The sequence below is a fragment of the Suncus etruscus genome, chromosome 1 (assembly GCF_024139225.1).
Source record: "Suncus etruscus isolate mSunEtr1 chromosome 1, mSunEtr1.pri.cur, whole genome shotgun sequence".
Taxonomy (NCBI): Eukaryota; Metazoa; Chordata; class Mammalia; order Eulipotyphla; family Soricidae; genus Suncus; species Suncus etruscus.
The window spans coordinates 80,387,368-80,406,166 of record NC_064848.1 but is presented as its reverse complement, the minus strand read 5'-3'; the positions used below and the strand labels follow the sequence as shown (position 1 = coordinate 80,406,166).

General features: G+C 35.6%; 1 non-coding gene across 1 annotated transcript; it reads left to right on the top strand.

Moving 5' to 3' along the window:
* The first annotated feature begins 377 nt into the window (after nucleotides 1-377).
* LOC126029336 (U6 spliceosomal RNA) lies at nucleotides 378-487 on the top strand. The gene has a single exon (XR_007502955.1). It is a non-coding gene; the product is annotated as a U6 spliceosomal RNA (small nuclear RNA).
* Nucleotides 488-18,799: the final 18,312 nt, after the last annotated feature.

Below are 18,799 nucleotides of genomic sequence, written 5' to 3'. Positions count from 1 at the left end.
GTCTAATGACCTGGGGCTACAATTATGATTCCATATTGCTCTGAAATACTTTCTGGTAACTAAGTTCCTCCAGAGACCAGAAAATGAATCCATTAATTCATAAGATCAGATCTTGGTGGTACTGATTTTGAATTTTGAAGCAAAACAAAGCAATCCCCTGAAAATAGCTTTAAACTACATACCCAGGTTTTACCTCTTTGTAATTTCCTTGATGGTCCTGGACTTGAGAAAGAAATTCTTATAGAAGCCCTAATCTAATTCTCCACTCAAGATTGCTTTGCAAACTATACCCACCCTATTCTATCTGCAAGGAATGGCTAAGTAGGAGAGGCTGAATTGGAGTTGCATTCTTCATTAAGACCAAGGGTTTCTGTGTAGTCAGCTTCGGCAGCACATATACTAAAAATTGGAACGATACAGAGAAGGTTAGCATGGCCCCTGCCTCTCAACGGATGAAGACGCAATTCGTGAAGCATTCCATATTTTAAAAAAAAGAAAAAGAAAAGGGTTTCTGACAAGTCACAGAAAAATGACAAGATTAAAAAAAAATAGACTGAGGAAGTTTAATTTCTACTCATATCATAAAAATTCAATAAAATATCTTTATCTTCTGGCTTTCTTCTCACTTGCCTCTCTACTACCTTTGGGTGCTTAATAACTTTTGTTTTACAGAAACATCCTCCAGAACATGTTATTATCTTTCTGAATAAAGCACACAGATCTGGTTCTATTCATACCAAAATAATCAATAGGACTCCTTTTTTTGTGTATTCTTCCCTGCATCATTTCCTCTAAACTGTCATAAACCCATCTTTTAAATAGTCACATTGTATTTGATTTCTACATCCTTAGCCATTTTGCATATATATAATGGAAAGATGATATACATTCATTCATTGTATATAACAGATTGAATGACTAACCCTGCTAAATTGAACCTATTGAATACAAACCCCAAATTAGTTTCATGATTGACCAAACACATTTAGACTGATGTTTCTGAAATCTATTCCTTTTACCCATTTTATATTTCTCCCCTAAAACATAGATAACAAAACACAGTTAAAGCTAGTATTTATTTATATTTTCCAAGTCTCTGATACTGCTAATGCTATTCTATCTGCCTTGCCTAAATTTATGTTTGTGTATCTTCACCTTGGAAAATAATTTTGCCAAAGACAAATATTTCAGACTTTTGTCTTTATTTCCTCTTGGCTTCTTACTACTCTCTTAATGCTACATTTTCTTTCTATGTGATATCTGGCTTCCAATTATACTCTGAGATGTAAGTTACAAGAGGGGGACCTGACTAATCCAATTTCCCTTAGTACTATTTACAGGGAGATAGAGTAGAATCAGCATTGAGTGGTGGATGAGAAGAAAGTATACCCTTCTTGTTTAGTCTTAATATGACTTTGTTTAGTCTTTTGGTTTTTGGATCACACCTGGTGAAGCTCAGGGATTACTTCTGGTTATATGCTCAGAAATCGCCCCTGGCTTCGGGGACCATATTGGGATGTGGGAGGGGGGGAGATTGAACCGCGGTCTGTCCTAGGCTAGCACACGCTAGGCAGACACCTTACGCCCTGTGCCACCATTCTGGCCTCTTATTTAGTCTTTATATGACAAAAAGTCATTTTTAAAAGTCAAAGGTGCCAAGCAAAGGGAGTCACATAGATGAGCAGAAACCAGATATTCTAAAATTAGACAAAAGAGGAAATTGCACAAAATATTCTAGGAACATGGAAGGAAAATTTTTATTTGCAGGGATGGCCAGGGTCAGCTTCCACTGAAGAGATGGCATTCCAATTGAATTTTGATGAATCTGTCTGTCATTCTCAAAAGGAAGAATAAGTTTCAGAGATATTTATCACCAATGTTTCCAGAAGTCAGGGAGATAAATATATGAACACCCAGAACACAAGGGAGAAGCAGTTCCACTCATTTTCTGTAAAACTGTTACTACTGCAATTTTAATAAGCAATTGCAATATGTCAGCAAATTTATATGGAAGTAATGATAAAATTATCTAAGGATTTTTAAGCTGATTCATACTCATTACATACATAAGTGCTGACATGGAAAACTATTATCAACTCCAAACTATCAATAATTCATCCTATTAGATCATTTTGTTATAATGAGTAGCATCTTAATATTTATACACAGTTTATATATTTTATTTTTTGTTTGGGATCACACCCAAACAGTGCTCAGGGACCTGTGCGCAGGTGTCATTTCCTAACAGTGACTCAGGAAATCATATGGAATGTCAGGGATCAAACTTGGGTCAGCCCTTGTGCAAGGCCAATCCCCTATCCACCGTTCTATTATTGCTCCAGCCCCAAGTTATATATTTTTATAAAATATTTTATATAATTTTATTAAAATTGTTATAAAACTAAATAAATAATAATTCATAATTTTTATAAAAAATAATAGTGAACACTTTCAGAGTATTTGAGCATTATGTATGCATCACTTTTAATATAATAATTTTTATAGAAAAGGCATTAATAAAGTCCTCGCTAGGCATTTTAGAGATAATGAAACTGAAGCAAGAAAAGCATACAAATCACCCCAAATTTTAAACATACTTGAAAATAGCAAGCTGATAATACAAAAGGACATAATAATACATTTGTCTATCTATCCCCCTCAAACCTAATCTGAATGAAACTAATGTCTTATTTTGGTTTTGGTTCTTGGTTGGGGTTTATCTGGCTATGAGCTCAGAATTCGCTCCTGGCTTGGGGGACCACATGGGATGTTGGGGGGATACTAATTGAAGTCCATCCTAGGTCAGAAGTGAACAAGACAAATGTTCTTACCACTGTTGCCACCGCTCTGGACCCAAAAATGTCTTATTTTTAAGAGAACTTTTATATTAGAACCAGTGCTAAGTTCTTTTCAACTAAAGCAGTAACAGGAAACTTCATTTATGACCATTAGGAACCACTAGAGTTACATATTTACTAGTATAGCAGCGGGTTTTCCTCTTACCTTGAAATCTAGAGAGAAAGTGATGTAGACTTGAGGACTAGCCCAGAAGGCCTTTTTTGTTTTGGTATGAGTGCTTTCTTAAATTGTGGGGGCCTAGGAATTTATGGATATATTTCTGAGGGACCCCTTTTATTAATTTTTATTTAATAATTAATTTATTTAATGTAATGAGAACAGATTCTGTGATTGTGAGTTGGAGTGAGGAAATATGTATTTTTTAACCTATTTAGTGATTACATTTTTTATTTAAATAAGTTATTAATTGAATCACTGTGAGATACGCAATCACAGAGTTGTTCTCATAACTGAGTTTCATATAGTGATTACGTTTTTGAAGTGGAAAAGTAAACTGGTGGATGGTTGAGAGGTATTCTGCAATCCTAAAACTGAAGGAAAAGATCAAATGCTATTTCATCTTTGTCCATAAACTGTAGAATAGAAGAACACATAGAGAACATCAATAAATTCATGAAAATATCTTGGAAAAAGAGTTAGCTATATACATTTACCTTATCTACAGAGCCTAGAAGCAGTTTACAATGGAATTTTTTTTCAGGTAACAACCTTGCTTCTTCTTTATCTCTTCCATCCTATTTCTTCTCCTCCTGAGATCTTTTGTTTTGTTTTGTTTGTTTTGTTTTTGGGTCACACCTGACCCAAAAATCCAGAGCTCAGGAGTTACTCCTAGCTCTGCTCTCAGAAATCGCTCCTGGCTCAGGGGACCATATGGCTTCAGCGGTTCAAACCTGTGTCTGTTTTGGGTCAGCTGCGTGCAAGGCAAATGCCCTACCACTGTGCTACTACTCTGGCCCCTCATCCTGAGATCTTGAGGCAACCAGAAACAATAGAAGTGGAGGGACAGTTCAAGAAATAGAGGCAGATAAATGAGGCAACCAGTATTGTTCTTTCTTTTGCAATCTTCAGTCAAGCAGACATAAATGGAGAAGGTGTATAGACATATTCAACTTTTAGAATGACTATTGTTAACTTAAAGTAAGGGTTACTGCACTCTGACCTACAAAGACACAAAAGGCAAGTAAAGACCTGTTGGACTTTTTGTCCAGAGGAGTCAGGACTACCCCCATTGAAACTTTTTTAAAGGAAAGATAGGAAAAAAAGAATCATAACTATTTATTCACCACACAAAAGCCGACTTTGAAAACACTTTTGATAGAAGTTCTCACATAAAGCTGAAAAATAAATCAAGAAGGGGAACTTAAGAACTATTGAAAGAAAATAATTTTACCTGGTATAGCTTTTTTTTCGATTGAAGAAAAGGTCAAGAACTAAAGAAAATAAAGAAAAATCATATAATGTAGACAAGTTATAACAGAGACAAAGGTGAGAGTGACGAGTAGGGACAAAATTAATATGATGACTTACTAGACAATGTCTTAATCATGGAAGATATAACTATCAAATATTCAAGATATGGCATAATATAATAATATTAATATAACTTGGAAAATAAGATAGGATATAAAAGAAATAAGTTGAACTAGAGAGATAGTATAAATGTTAAAGCATTTTTTTTTTACATATAATCAACCTTGATTTGACTCCCTGAATACTACCAGAAATGTCCCAGGTGCATAGAATAGGAGTAAGTCCTGGACACCACCAGGTATGCCTTCCCTCAAAAGAAATAGGGATTGGATAGATGGCGTAGCAGTGGGGTGTTTGCCTTGCATGCAGCTGACGTAGGATGAACCACAATTTGTTCCCCCATGTCCCATATGGTCCCCAAAGCCAGGAGCAATTTCTGAGTTCATAGCCAGAAGTAACCCCTGAGCATCACCAGATGTGGCCCAGAAAAAAAAATAAGAAAAAAAATTTTTATGGAAAGAATCGAATATCATACTATGATTTATGAGGTTTAGTTATATGTTACTCAACCTTTCTGATAGAAAGGATACAATAAAATATAAGAAAGTTCATAAATTAAAAGTATAAATGATTTTACTCATCAATTATTTATTTAATCTAGATTTAAAATTCATCTAAATTTGAAAACAACTATTAATTGAATTGTCAAGAGTCATGTAAATAAAAATACACAATAACATTTCAAAAACTCACAATGAGGGGCCGGAGAGATAGCATAGAGGTAAGACATTTGCCTTTCATGCAGATGGTCAGTGGTTCGAATCCCAGCATCCCATATGGTCCCCTGAGCCTGCCTGGAGCGATTTTTGAGCATAGAGCCAGGAGTAACCCCTGAGTGCCGCCGGGTGTGACCCAAAAACCAAAACCAAAACAAAAACAAAAACAAAAAAACTCACAATGGAAAAAGATAAGTCAGCCATATATATCCTAGCAAAGAGAGAAAAGCCTAAGTGAAATATAGAATGACAGCCTCGTAAACTGTAGGGTTTATTTGGACGCTCTGCCAAAGTTCTGGAGATTAATGGTGATGGTTGCATAATATGAGACTGTAACTAAATTTTTAATTTGAAAATAAATGTTAAAATTAATTATATCTATTTTGCCACAATATTTTTCTCAATGTATGAAGCTGGAGAAATATTACCTGGAAGATGATGGAAGGCTTTTTTCCCTTTTTTATGTCTTTTAAATTTTCATTATTTTGTATTTTATTTATTATGATTACAAAATTGTTCATTGTTGGGTTTCATTAATAGAATGTACATTACCCTTTACCTATGTACCCCTCCCACCATGATAGCTCCTGTTTCCCTCCCACCCCCAAGCCCTCACCAATGCCTGTCTCTACAGCAGGCCGTTGGTTTCTCTCTCTCACTTTCTCTTTTTCTTTTCCTCTCTTTCCTTTTTGACATTGTAGTTTGTGCTATTGCTAATGGAAGGGTGCCTTGCTTGTCACTTTCTCCCTTTTCAGCGATGAGTTCTCCAGAGTGTTTAGTTCCATCTATCATTGTCATAGTAGAACCTTCTCTATTCTAGCTACAATCACCGCTCTTTGTGGCAAGCTTCCTATCCTGGGCTGGACCTCCTGATCCTTATCTTTATTGTATATGGATATTATTACCATACTATTTCTTGTTTTCTTATATCCCACAAATGAGTGACATTACTCTATGTCTACCCCTTTCACTCTGACCCATTTCACTCAGCACAATAATCTCCATATCCATCCATACATACCACAATTTCATGACTTCATAATGGCTACATAGTATTCCATTGTGTAGATATAGCATAGTTTCTTTAGCCATTTATCTGTTGTGGGGCACCTGGATTGTTTACAGATTCTGCTACTGTAAACAGTGCTGTGATGAACATAGGAGTACAGAGGTCATTTTTGTATTATGTTTTTGTGTTCCTGGGGTATATCTCTAAATATGGTATTTCTGCTTATCTAACAGTGAGTGGTATTTCTGATATTATGCAAACTCAATTTCAAGCTTTTTGAGGAATGTCCATATTTTTCAAAAAGATTGTATCAGTCTTTATTCTTACAAGCAAGAATGGGAATCCCTTTCTCCATGCATCCAGGCCAACACTAGTTGTTGTTGTTGTTGTGTGTATGTGTGTATGATGTGTGCCAGTCTCTGTGGTATAAGATGGTATACAACTGTTGTTTTGATTTGATCTCCCTGATAATTAGTTATGTGGAGCATTTTTTCATGTGCCTTTGGGCCATCTGTATTTCTTCTTTGAGTAAATACCTGCTAATTTCTTCTTCCCATATTTTCATGGGTTTAATTTTTTCTTGTAAGTTTAATCAGTGCATTGTGTATCTTAGATATTAACTCCTTATCTGATGGGTATTGGGTAAATAGTTTCTCCCATTCTGTGGGTGGCCTTTGTATCTTAGTCACTATTTCCCTTGAAGTACAGACGCTTCTGAGTTTAATTTTCATTTGTTTATCATTGCTGACAGTAACTTGGCCAGTGGTATTTCATCCTTGAAGATGCCTTTAGCTCAATGTCATGGAGTGTTCACCAAGGAAGGTTTAACATATGCAAGTCAATCAATATAATACACTACATAAATTTTAAAAATATGATAATATCAATAGATATTGAGAAAGAATTTGACAAGGTCCAGAACCCATTTATACTAAAAATTATCAACAAGATGGGAACTGAAGGAACTTTCCTCAATATTGTCAAAGCCATTTATCGCAAACTTTGCAAGCACTATACACAATGGGGAAAACTAAAAACCTTTTCACTAAGATCTGGCACAAGGCCCCTTTTTGTCACTTTATTCAATATAGTACTAGAATTAAGCAAAAAAAAAAAAAACTTGGACAGTTAGGCAAAAAAAAGACATTAAACGCATTCATATAGGAAAGGAAAAACTGAAGCTCTTGCTGTTTGCAGATGACAAGATATTATATCTAGAAAATACTAAAGAGTCCATGGAAAAGTTTCTAGAAACAGTAGACTTGCATAGTAAAGTGACAGGCTACAAAGTTAAAATGCAAAAGTCCACTTCTTTTCTATACATAAATAATAAAAAACAGAAAAAATATTTAAAAAAATACAAACCCATTTACAATTGTGCCTCAGAAAATCAACTATCTTGAAATCAACTGAACTAAAGAGGTGAAAGAATTATATAAAGAAAACCATAAAACTGTTTCAAGAAATAAAAAAGCACACAAGAAAGTAAAATATATATACCCTGATCATAAATTGGGAGGATTAACATCATTAAAATATCAATATTTCCCAAAGCATTTCAAGATTTAACACAATTCCTATGAAAATTTCCATGACATTTTTCAGAAAAAAAATAAACAAGACACTCCTGAAATTCATATAGAGAAATAAACTTCCATGCAATTCTTTGAATAAAATAAGATGGGGAGGGCTCACTTTCCCCATAAAGCAGTAGTCATTAAAACAGTTTCAGAACCAAAACCATAATATACATAGAAAACCTAGGCAGTACACTTTGGAGTTAGAGAGGTAGTATAATGAGTAGGGTATTTTTGCCTTCAATGCAAACTCCAGGTTCACCCCTAGCACTCATATCCTCCAAGCTCTGCCAGGAGTGATCATTGAGCCCAGATCAGGAATAAGTTCTTAATATTACTGTACATAATCCCAAATCCAAAAAACGGGGGGGAATAAATGTACTGCTTATGTTTTCTATGGCCCTTATGATATGAAAATGATATAAAAACTTTCATTCATTTTTATTTGACCTTTGTGCCTGGTGTTAAGAGATTTATGTTCATTTTTTCTACACAAGTCATATGAAAAACACTTTAAGGGTGGAAGGGAAGTAGGAGCTAAGGTAAGGGAGACAGTCATTGTGTCAGGTACAGGACCAAGGGTCTCTGATCACCTCATAGATATCAGGGAATTTCTCTGATAAAATCTGTCACAACCATTTCTTTGTGAAATTGTTATGTATTTATCCAAGGACAAAAGGTTGACATTATATTTTTTTGACTGACTCTTGCTTTATCCATAAAACAAACTTTCTCTTGGAAATATGGCATTGTAAAAGTGAGAAAGACCATGAGGTATGGACAGAAATTATGTCCAAACAAAAAGAGAAAGAATGAAAATACAAGTGGTGGATATGCTTTACATAATAGAAATCAAATATGTATGTTGCCTGAGAGCACAAACAAGAATTTTGCACCTTATCTTTACTGCCATCACTGTTATTAATTCAGGGATTTTTTAAAATAAAATCTCCTTACATTAGACTAGCAGTAAAACAGAGGAATTCTTTCAAGTCTTGGAACCCACATGCTCAGTCATTCCCACAGCATAGTCATTTCTAAGTAAATGGCTATCTAAATGGCCTCTCCCAAATATAATTCCAGTAAAAGTTGACACTTATTACTAACTTTAGGTTTGATACTCAAACCTTTTGACTTTAACTGGTCAAACAAATAAAAAAGAGTTACTGTAAAATATAAAAGGGGAATGTAAAAGAAAAGAAACAATGGTTATTCAGTAGGAAAAATAGTTGACCCTGACTTGTGTATATAATGACTGATAATCAAGGAAAAATCACATGTTAATGGTATTGTAGGCTGTCATTTTGCAGCTTAATCAGTCATTTGGAAAATATTAAGTCATATGGAAAATATTAACTGTTGTTCCACTGGCTATTAGTTCCTTGTTGTATATCCCTTTGCATTCATGAAATCTTTCTAATTCCATTTTATAGGACTTAAAGGGTTATTTTATTTATTTTTAATTTTATTTTATTGAAATAATTGTGATCTAAAGAATTCTTCATAGTTGAATTTCAGATATACAATGAGTCAGGACCATTTGAACCTTCAATGTCAATCTCCCTCCACCTATGTTCCCAGAGTGTATCCCATACCATTACCCGTTGCCCCTGGGCTGCCAGTGTAATTGGCCCATTTAAGTTTAGCTTGTTAAAATTTAGGTCCCTTGATTCTATTGTCATTGAGTTTGGCTTGCATATTTAGTTCTGTCCTTATTTTTTTCTCCACCAATGCATGAGACCACTTGGCCACTGGCCCCCAGCCTGAAAAGCTTATTTTATAAAACATTCCTGTGTGTTGTCATACTTATCTGTTGCTCTGTTTTCAGAACTTATTACTAGATTTTTTTCCAATTGGAGAATGTCTATGTGGCTTATCTGGCATGTCATGCAAACTATTTTTGGAAATCAAGTCCTGAGCTTGAAACTCAAGAGTGTAGATTGTATAGTAAGTATTCAACTCACCTTTTTATCAGAGGTGTCTGTAGTTGTCCCTTTTCTCTGATACACCTGTTGGATTTCTCTGAATACTAAATTTAGTCATACCTTCTTGTTTGTTCTAAACAACCAAAAAGTTCCATATTTTGTTTTATTCTATTTAAATAAAATTATTTTTCTCTCCCTATTTTGCCCCCTATTTAAATAAAATTATTTTGACCAATAAATTTTCCAAAGCAACAACAGAGTGACTCTATTGAAATTGTATCCACTTCTCAGAGAGCAACCCTGGAATAAGATTCATGTTTTGTTATAACACAGAAGCAGCTTGGAGGCTTGGAGGTCTTTTTTGCTCACTGTTATCCTTCCTATCACTTCTAGAAACTCATCTGGTCTAAATTTTACCTCACTCTCATCTTCTTCCTTGCCCTCACACCTCACTCCTCAATCTTGTATTGTTTTGTGTAGATTGGCTTTTTCTTACTCCAGATGTTCTTTGAGAAGTGGAACTAATATGAATGGGGATTTTCTGTAGGAAAGCAGGAGTCATGAAAGGACTGGAGTAGAAGACAATGAGAAAATCTGCAATTATCTTGTATCAGCTGACTTAAAGAAAAGTTAGAAACATAAGCAGATGGTCCTTTGTCTTTGCCACCTAGACTCAGAGGCACCTTGCTTATGTGAAAGACCTGTAATATTTGCACAACTCCATGCTGGCCTGGAGGGAGCAGATGAAAATAAAAGGGGGAATGGAGCAGATAATTCTCCTCCTGGAGGTTTAGAGGGAAAATATTAACATCCTGTGAGTACTAAATGCCAAATGGAATTTTCTCAAAAGAAAGTTTGCGTGGTAAAATGGCTGAGACCTTGAATGCACATCCCACAGTGCCTTCACCTTTTGTTTGTACAATTAAAGAGCTATTTTAAATGAGCTTCAAGGAACAATTCATGCTTTAATATTTTTATTCTATTTTACCAATGACTGTCAGAAAATCTTTCTTAATATACATCTCCATCCTTTCAATAGTAGTATGTTCTTTTCCTCTGGAAATTTCTACAATTTGGGTTTTTTCCTCCAACCTTCCCTACCCACCCCATCTTTTATCTCTTATCTCTCTCTTTCTCTCTCTTCCTCTATTTTTCTACTAAAAGATAAAAGTTTAGAGAATATATTGTCAAATACTCCTATTTCCCCATATTTTTCCCACTTTAATTTTCTTTTATTTATTGAACTACTGTTATTTAACCATTGGCTATTTAGCTTTTATCCTCCATAGTCCTTAATTTTTGTTTCTTATCCCATCACCTTTGACTTTTGGAAAAGTTATGACCCTTAATTACACTAACTCCTCTGTCAGCTATATGTAGACTGACATTTCTCCCAACATATTTTTCCCAATATTTCATTTAATCTTATATAGTTTTATTTCTTTAGGGGCCATATTAGGTAATTCTTGGAGCTCACTCTGCTCAGGGAACACTCCTGATAGAGCTTAGGAAACCATATGCTATGCTGGGGATTAAAAATGACCCAGAAAAATACAAAGCAAGCAGCCTATCCTCTCCAATGCTCTTATATTTTTGTTTCTAAAATACTTAAAATGCTGTAGCTTATTTGCATTTCTTATTACCAATATTTCTTTTGCTTTTAAAGCATTTCATAAAAATGTTAAATTTACATACTTTATATAATTTTGCTTCAGTATAATGATTTTTTCTTTATTCTAATTAAACCCATTTAATTATTTTGGCCTGTGTATTCATGTTCTAATCCATGATGACTGTTCATTCTGACAAGACATTTTGAGAAATTGGTTTGAAAACTTAGACCAAAATAGGAGGAAGAAGTCTTCTTAAATTGTGCAACTAGGTCCTAAGATAATAAGGATAAGAGTAATAAATGCCCAAAGGCAACTGGCTAGCAAGTATCATATCTTCCTCCTTTTTCTCCAAGACAGCTCCTCCATGTCTTCTCTGAGACTCCACCTGTTCCTATATGAACTTACTTGTCTCTTCCAGTTGTATGTGATTTGGAAACACGAAAAAAATCCCTAATTTCCAAGAGAAGAGAAATCATCAGAGCATCAATCTAGGGTCCAAGTAAGGACCTCAGATGATTCCCCTTGATGAATGACTTACATATTTAAGCATGAGTTCCATCCAAGAGGCTTTTTTTTAAAAATGTATGGTTTATTAAGAAGAGTGGGATAGAGTTTAGAAATAATTTTTCTCTGGTTACTATTAATTGTTGTATTTTGGCCAATTCATTAACCTCTCAAAATCACAATCTTATTATCTGCCGGGTTGGAGTAAGAATGTCCCTTATATTCTACCTATCACAGCTGCATTTGCTGGTGAGACTACAATCATGCTGAGAGAAAAGATATTTGGGGAGTTAGTATAATACAAGCAGTACTTCTGGTGCCTCAGTGCAGCCATGGTCCCAGAACTTTGTGACTTCATTTTTTTTAATATTAGTAATTTTTATTTTGACCAAAGTGGTTTACAAACAATTCACAGAATTATTTCAGGTACATTGTGACATTGAATCAGGGGCATTCCCACCACCAATGTTGTCTTCCCTCCACCCCTGTTCCCAGCCTGCATCCCATATCGCCCCTCCTTTGCCTCCTGGGCTGAAAGTATAAGTAATTCCTTCTGTGTCTAGCCTACTGTAGATTAGTTTCATTTCTGTTGTAGTTGGCTTTGGATTTGGTGTACAAGTCTAATCATTTTTTTAATTTCTACTCAATGTTCATATGACTATTTGGTCTTGCTCGTTTAAATTTTTGCCCCCCCCCCCCCCATTTTATTTTTTCTTTTCTCTTCTTCTTTTTTTTTTTTTCTTTTTTCCTCTTACCTTCAAACAGAAATACATAATTTGAACCATCTTGTTCTGCCTCTCAAATTGAGGGTGAAAGAATGGAGGGCACCAAGACCAAACAGTCATGTGACTCCTTTTTTTTGTTTGTTTTGTTTTTTGTTTTTTTGTTTTTTGGGTCATACTTGGCAGCACTCAGGGGCTACTCCTAGCTCACTCAGAAATAGCTCCTGGCAGGCTCGGGGGACCTTATGGGATGTTGGGATTTGAACCACCATCCTTCTGCATGCAAGGCAAATGCTCTACCTCCATGCTATCACTCTGGCCCTATGTGACTTCCTTTTTTGGTCCTTCACTTGATAGCTGATTGCTGAGACTACCCTGGTAACAGCAGAAAGATACCATCAAAACCTGTAGCTTTAGCAGGTACCATACCCTGGATAAGGACCAAGTTCAATGAGTCTCTGTAGTTTCCTTATTTGCTCTCATGGTGCTGAAACGCAGGGATAAAATCAGGCAAAACTTCTCAGCATTCACTCATAGTGCTATAAAATGAGATGCATCCTCACACCCCCCACAAGGCGATCATAGTAGCACTACAATGATCTATGTGCTAATATAGACATGTTCTAAAAAATGTTGGGGAATGCTGAACCAACCTCTTAATATTTACAATTCCATGCAAAAGAACCCCCAGGTGTGTGCTTATGAAGAAATTACTGCACAGGTGACACACTTTCTTCATTTTCTAATAAACATAATTATTACTGTTGCTACTAATACAGTATAGAGAATATACTTTAGAATCAAAGTCCTGGGCTTGATTTTTTATTTCATCCCTGGGTAACTGTGTACCCTTAGACAAACCATAAACTCTTCCTAAAACTCAGTGTCTTTACTTGGAAAGTGTGACTAGATAATTGAGATGCAACAAAAGATTGTTGAGCTATGTAAAATATTTAATGACATAAAATTAAAACTAAATGATTCTTATAATTTTGGGAACTTTGTGGAGCTTTTTAAATATTGATAGTCATAAATATTACCATATTAGTTTTTGATAGGAAGTAAGAAGCTATAGTGATTATACTTGTTTGGCAGTGTTTATGCTAGTTACCTACTAAACTCTGGTTTCTGGATATTCTCTTTGGTGTCCAGAAGCCTTGCAACTATATTGGAATGTATGAAACAATTCTATTCTTCCTTTTAAGAAACAACTAAGTACTAGGTACATACAATACTTATGACAGTTGTTCATGGAATTTTCTTACCTAGCAGCTCCCAGGATTACTCCAAGTTTCCTATGTCATACTATACATCACCTTTCATACTTGTTTCCTATGTTGTACCAGTATTTTGTTGGCTTAAACAACAAAATATGGTAGAATGATAGTATTTCATTTCCAAATTGTGTTATTAAAGATCCAATGGCTTATGTTTTAGATTTTCTCATTCATACTCTCTCTCAGACACACACAAACACATACACACACAATTGCCTGAGGGAAACCAGACACCATAGACTCATGTGGGAGGAGTGCCAGTCTCTACAGCAATCGTGAATGATCTGGGAAATAGATCTAGCAGCCTCAGCCAATACCTCAGATGATAACAAGACCAGGAGACCATGTGAGTGCAACCTCATGATGCTCTTTGCATTAGAACTACCTAAATCAGGACTATGTGATAAAAACTATGTGATAAAATATATATTTGTTGTCTTTGTTATTAAGTTTTGTGATAACTGATCTAGTAGGTATTACATTTCTATTCTATAGATAGGAAAACTACCAACAGTGAGGAATGTTGGTTATTTTTTTTCCATAACATACAGCTGAGAATACTGGGCTTGAACATTTTTTTGAAACTTCAAAACAATCATTATCTTATTGACACACCATTTTGACTACCTTCTCATGATGGAGATGCAGTATTATCCTGAAGAAGGAACAAGGAAAAGTGTGTTTGTAAAAAAAAAAAAGAAGGCCATATTGTTTCATAAATAGTTTTTGTGATTATTTTTATTCTATTGATTTATTTGTATTATTTTAACTTTTGGCTTGTACTACTATCAATAATGACTTATCATGAGCATAATTTTATGATTATTATTACTTTAACCAAAATCTTAAAAAAAAAATATATATATATAAATGATGAGTCAAGTCTGATTAAAAAAATGATTTGTTTGTGGGAAAAAATCCTTTCAATATAGTTCTTACTCTCCACAGAATGCTAGATTCTCCATATAACATTGAACATAATCAGCATAGTTTTCTGACCATGTAGTTTACATTTTTCTGTGGAAAATAGTTTCATAGGAAATTACATTGGTTGTGCAGTCTTGAATTGTAATTTAAAACTCTGAAATCTGACAGAATATGGTAAAAATCTTCTACTGAGTGTTTAGTTGCAGGCAAATGAACAATTGGTTACTATACAAAGGATGGTAGTAGTTTCTTCAAATTCATCATCTTTCCTTTAGTACTAAGCTCTTTTTAAGCATCATCATGTATGTAAAATGCTGAGCTCTTTCCATGAGCTATACCATTTAATCATCATGACAATCCTCTAAAAAGAGCTTTCACCCCCAATTTTATGAATTAAAATGAACACCTATGTCATTGGGGTGCTAAGATAATTAAAACATATGACACACAGGAAGTCTTTCTCTAATATTCTGTTGATACCGACTAAATGATTGTGACTCTGTGTGGGTATTCAAAAATGAGGACATGAGACAAGATAACAAGTACAATTTGTTTTAGTGGGGAAAGCATTCAAGAAGCAATGTGAGTGGGGTAACTTAGAGAAAGATAGAGGTTTCTATCTGGTTAATTTTGTAAATAACTGTGACTGAATCCGACCAGGTACTCCCTGAGACACAATGTAGGGACAATACTAAAGTGAAAGTGAGTGACAGAGTAAGTACATAAGATGTTATATACTTGATGATCTAGTTTTAAAAATTATACCCCATCTTTCTGAGATATCCTATTGGTTATCTATGCCAGCCCTAATCAGTGTAAGAGGAGGAAAGTTATGACAATTTGGTTTTCCAACCCTCCCACTTGGAAAATAGTCACCTCTCCCAAATACGCCCCCAAATTTCATTCTGTGATAGCATCAGATTAAAGTTCAGAATTTTATTATCTAAATTTAATTTAGATGAAGAAAGAAATCTGCTTAGGTATTTTCCCTTAATGTTAGCTCCCTAAATATCCATGTTCTTGATCAAGTGATTTCTTGATGAGTTGATGGGACAAAGTATTTGTGTCACTCAATGGTGGGACAGGTATACTAAAACTCTCTTTTTTTCAAAGTTAATTCTTTTATTTATTTATTTATTCTTTTATTTATTTCTAATTTTTAATGTGACCAAAGAGTGAATAACAATCTTTCACAGTAGTATTTAAGGTACATAGTGACAATGAGTCAGGACAAAAATGCCAATAGAGGCCAAAGCGATAGCGCAGCTTTAGGGCAATTGCCTTGCACACGGCTGACCCAGGACAGACCTCGGTTTGATACCAGGCGTCCCATATGGTCCCCCAAGCCAGGAACGATTTCTGAGAGAATAGCCAGGAATAACCCCTGAGCATCATTGGGTGTGCTCCGCCTCAAATAGAAAAGGCCAATGAAGGTAAAATCTAGTCAGAAATATGTTAGAATTTTCCTGATTAGCCTGCAAGTCAGGTATGGTCCTTGCTTCTATTTCAGTGCTACCTCATAGTTGACACATAGTCCAAATTAAAAATACATGCGTCTTGGAGATGAATCCCAAAGAAATGGGGGTTTGTGACTTTAAGAGCAAAGGGTCCTCTCAATTAGAAACTCCCCTGTCAAATTGAGAAGGAGTTGCCCTGAGCACATAAGAATGTTTGCTAGAATACTGTGGAGGTGGAGAGTTATAGGTGGAGAGTTATTGGTTGGAGTGATATTGGTTGGAGTGATACTGGTTAGAGTGACATTGGTGGTTGTTTGAGGCCTTGCTAGACTTTCTGAACAGCATTGCTGTAAGACTCTGACTCCCTTTTCTACCTGTTTTGTCCTATTAAACCTTTATAGAAAAAAACCTGTTAGGCTGGAGTCTTTTGTGAGTGACAACAGGAGGAAGGCATGTTTCGTCACAAGTGTGTTACTATGTCTTAAGAAATGCTTTTTAGTGTAGCACAACTAGGTTCATCCTGAGTTACCATGTTGTGGTAAAGGCATTAAAAGAAAAGACTGAAAAGTCTACAGTGGAAACTGAGAAGTACTCAGGGATATAATAAAACCAACAATTAATAAGGTTAAAGAAAAAGTCTTTCCAAAAGTTAGGAAGTCAGTTTAATTAAAAGGTCAATTTAAAAATATCATGGGAGGGAGCAGACAAATAGTAGAGGGGTAAGGCACTAAATGGTCAACCATGGTTCAATCCCCAGGATCACCATCAGGAATAGCCCTGATGATCATTTCTGACACAAAACTAAAGGGCCCCACTGATTACTATTGGAGTGTCTCCCAAACCCACTACCACACACAAAAAAGGAAATGCCGGGAAGTGGATAGTTGTGTTTAGGAGGAAGATGATTTGGGGAAACCTTGAAAAAAAAATGTCATTTAAGAAAAATGGAAAGATCAGAAGACAGATTATAAGAAACCTAGGAATAGTAGTAAGTAGAGAATTAAGGAAAAGCATTGACTAAATGAGCAACATGAGAAGGCAACAGGTGTATAAAATTCATAGATAACCAGAAGAAAAGAATAGTGTATTTTTCTCCTCATAGGGAAGCTGAGGAATATGTACTTTCAGGTTATAGCAAGAATTTCTCCATAGCTGCAGGGTTGACTTACCCAACATCAATGAAAAGGCGGTTGGGGGATAATGGGAGAGTAGGAGTTACGAAGCAGCTGCCACTGCAAATGGCCTGGATAAGTAAGTTTAGACCTTATCAAGTATCATGGAGATTCACTTTATGATTTCAAGCAGCATGTGGGTACTTGCCATTTAGACAGAAGACCTGAGAGAGAGAGAGAGAGAGAGAGAGAGAGAGAGAGAGAGAGAGAGAAAGAGAGAGAAGCTGTACACTTATCTAGAATCTTGAAAGTTTGTGGTATTTAGTTTATTTGAGTGGGAAATCATAGGGTTAAGTCTTGATTTGGCAACCCTAAAACATATGCAGACTTGTTGCTAAATTGGGAGTGCTGGGCCATATCTAAAAAAATAACCAATCAACCCATCAATTTTTGGTTTCTGAGCTAGTCTGTCAAAGCCTTCATGGCCTCAGCTTTCTCTAAGCAAAATTCTACAATCAGAAATGCTTTCCATATTAATGATAGTACTAAAGATGAGCTTGAAAGGGAACTTTTCTGACATCAAGCTGGTACTTCCGAGAGTCAAGGGACCAATATAAACCAGAACCAGATATGTCAGTTTATAAGGACAGAAAAGTTGGCTATCAGATTTAAATCCTCTTAGAGATGAACTTGTCTGACAGCAGGGGAAATTGGTGTCCAGGTACATAACTTTGGGTGCCTTGCTTTCAACCTGAGACTCAGGGTTCTTTGGAAGACCTAACTTTTAACACACACACACACACACACACACACACACACACACACACACACACACACACACACACGGAAAGCCAATTGATTTTATATTATATACAGTGCTTACAGTGTTGGAGACACTTTTCTACACATTTTTGAAAATTCTAACTCCTTCAACCTTTATAACCACAGTGTAGATTAGAATGGCAGTTATTCACATTTCTTTTATATGGGGAAATGGGAAATGACCTTGGTCAGTGATTGACGTCTTTAGAGGCAGAATCACGATGAGTACTGGGGCCTCCCAACTCAAACCTGTGTGCTTCATGTTTTCAACTGGATAAACAGACATTTTCCAGCTGTGTACCTGTATAGGGCTTATTTCCAGGATGTAGTTTATGCCCAAGGATATTCTGGGGACACTATAATGTTAAAGGGTCACAGAGGTTTCTATTAGCATTTCATGAACATTCTCTCCCCAGGCCATTGGCCAGGTGTGTGCTAATGCTATTAGCTTTACTCTGGGTTTATGGACACCCCCCAGAGGCAGGCTGATTCTGGAGCAGCTGAGTTGAAAGGATTGGCTAGGATTCTGGGATCCCAAAAACTACCAATGAGCATTAACCCTTTCTGGTCTGTTGCTTTTAAAACAATATTCATTGCTTGCTTTTGTACCATGGATATCCTCATTTTTCTTCCCTCTTCTTTCATTTCCTTCTCTTATCTATTCATTTGTATCAGATGAGTTCCCTGGTGTCAGGGACTCATGATGGAATTTTCAGCCATCCGTGTATGCTTTTCTTGCTCCTTTATTG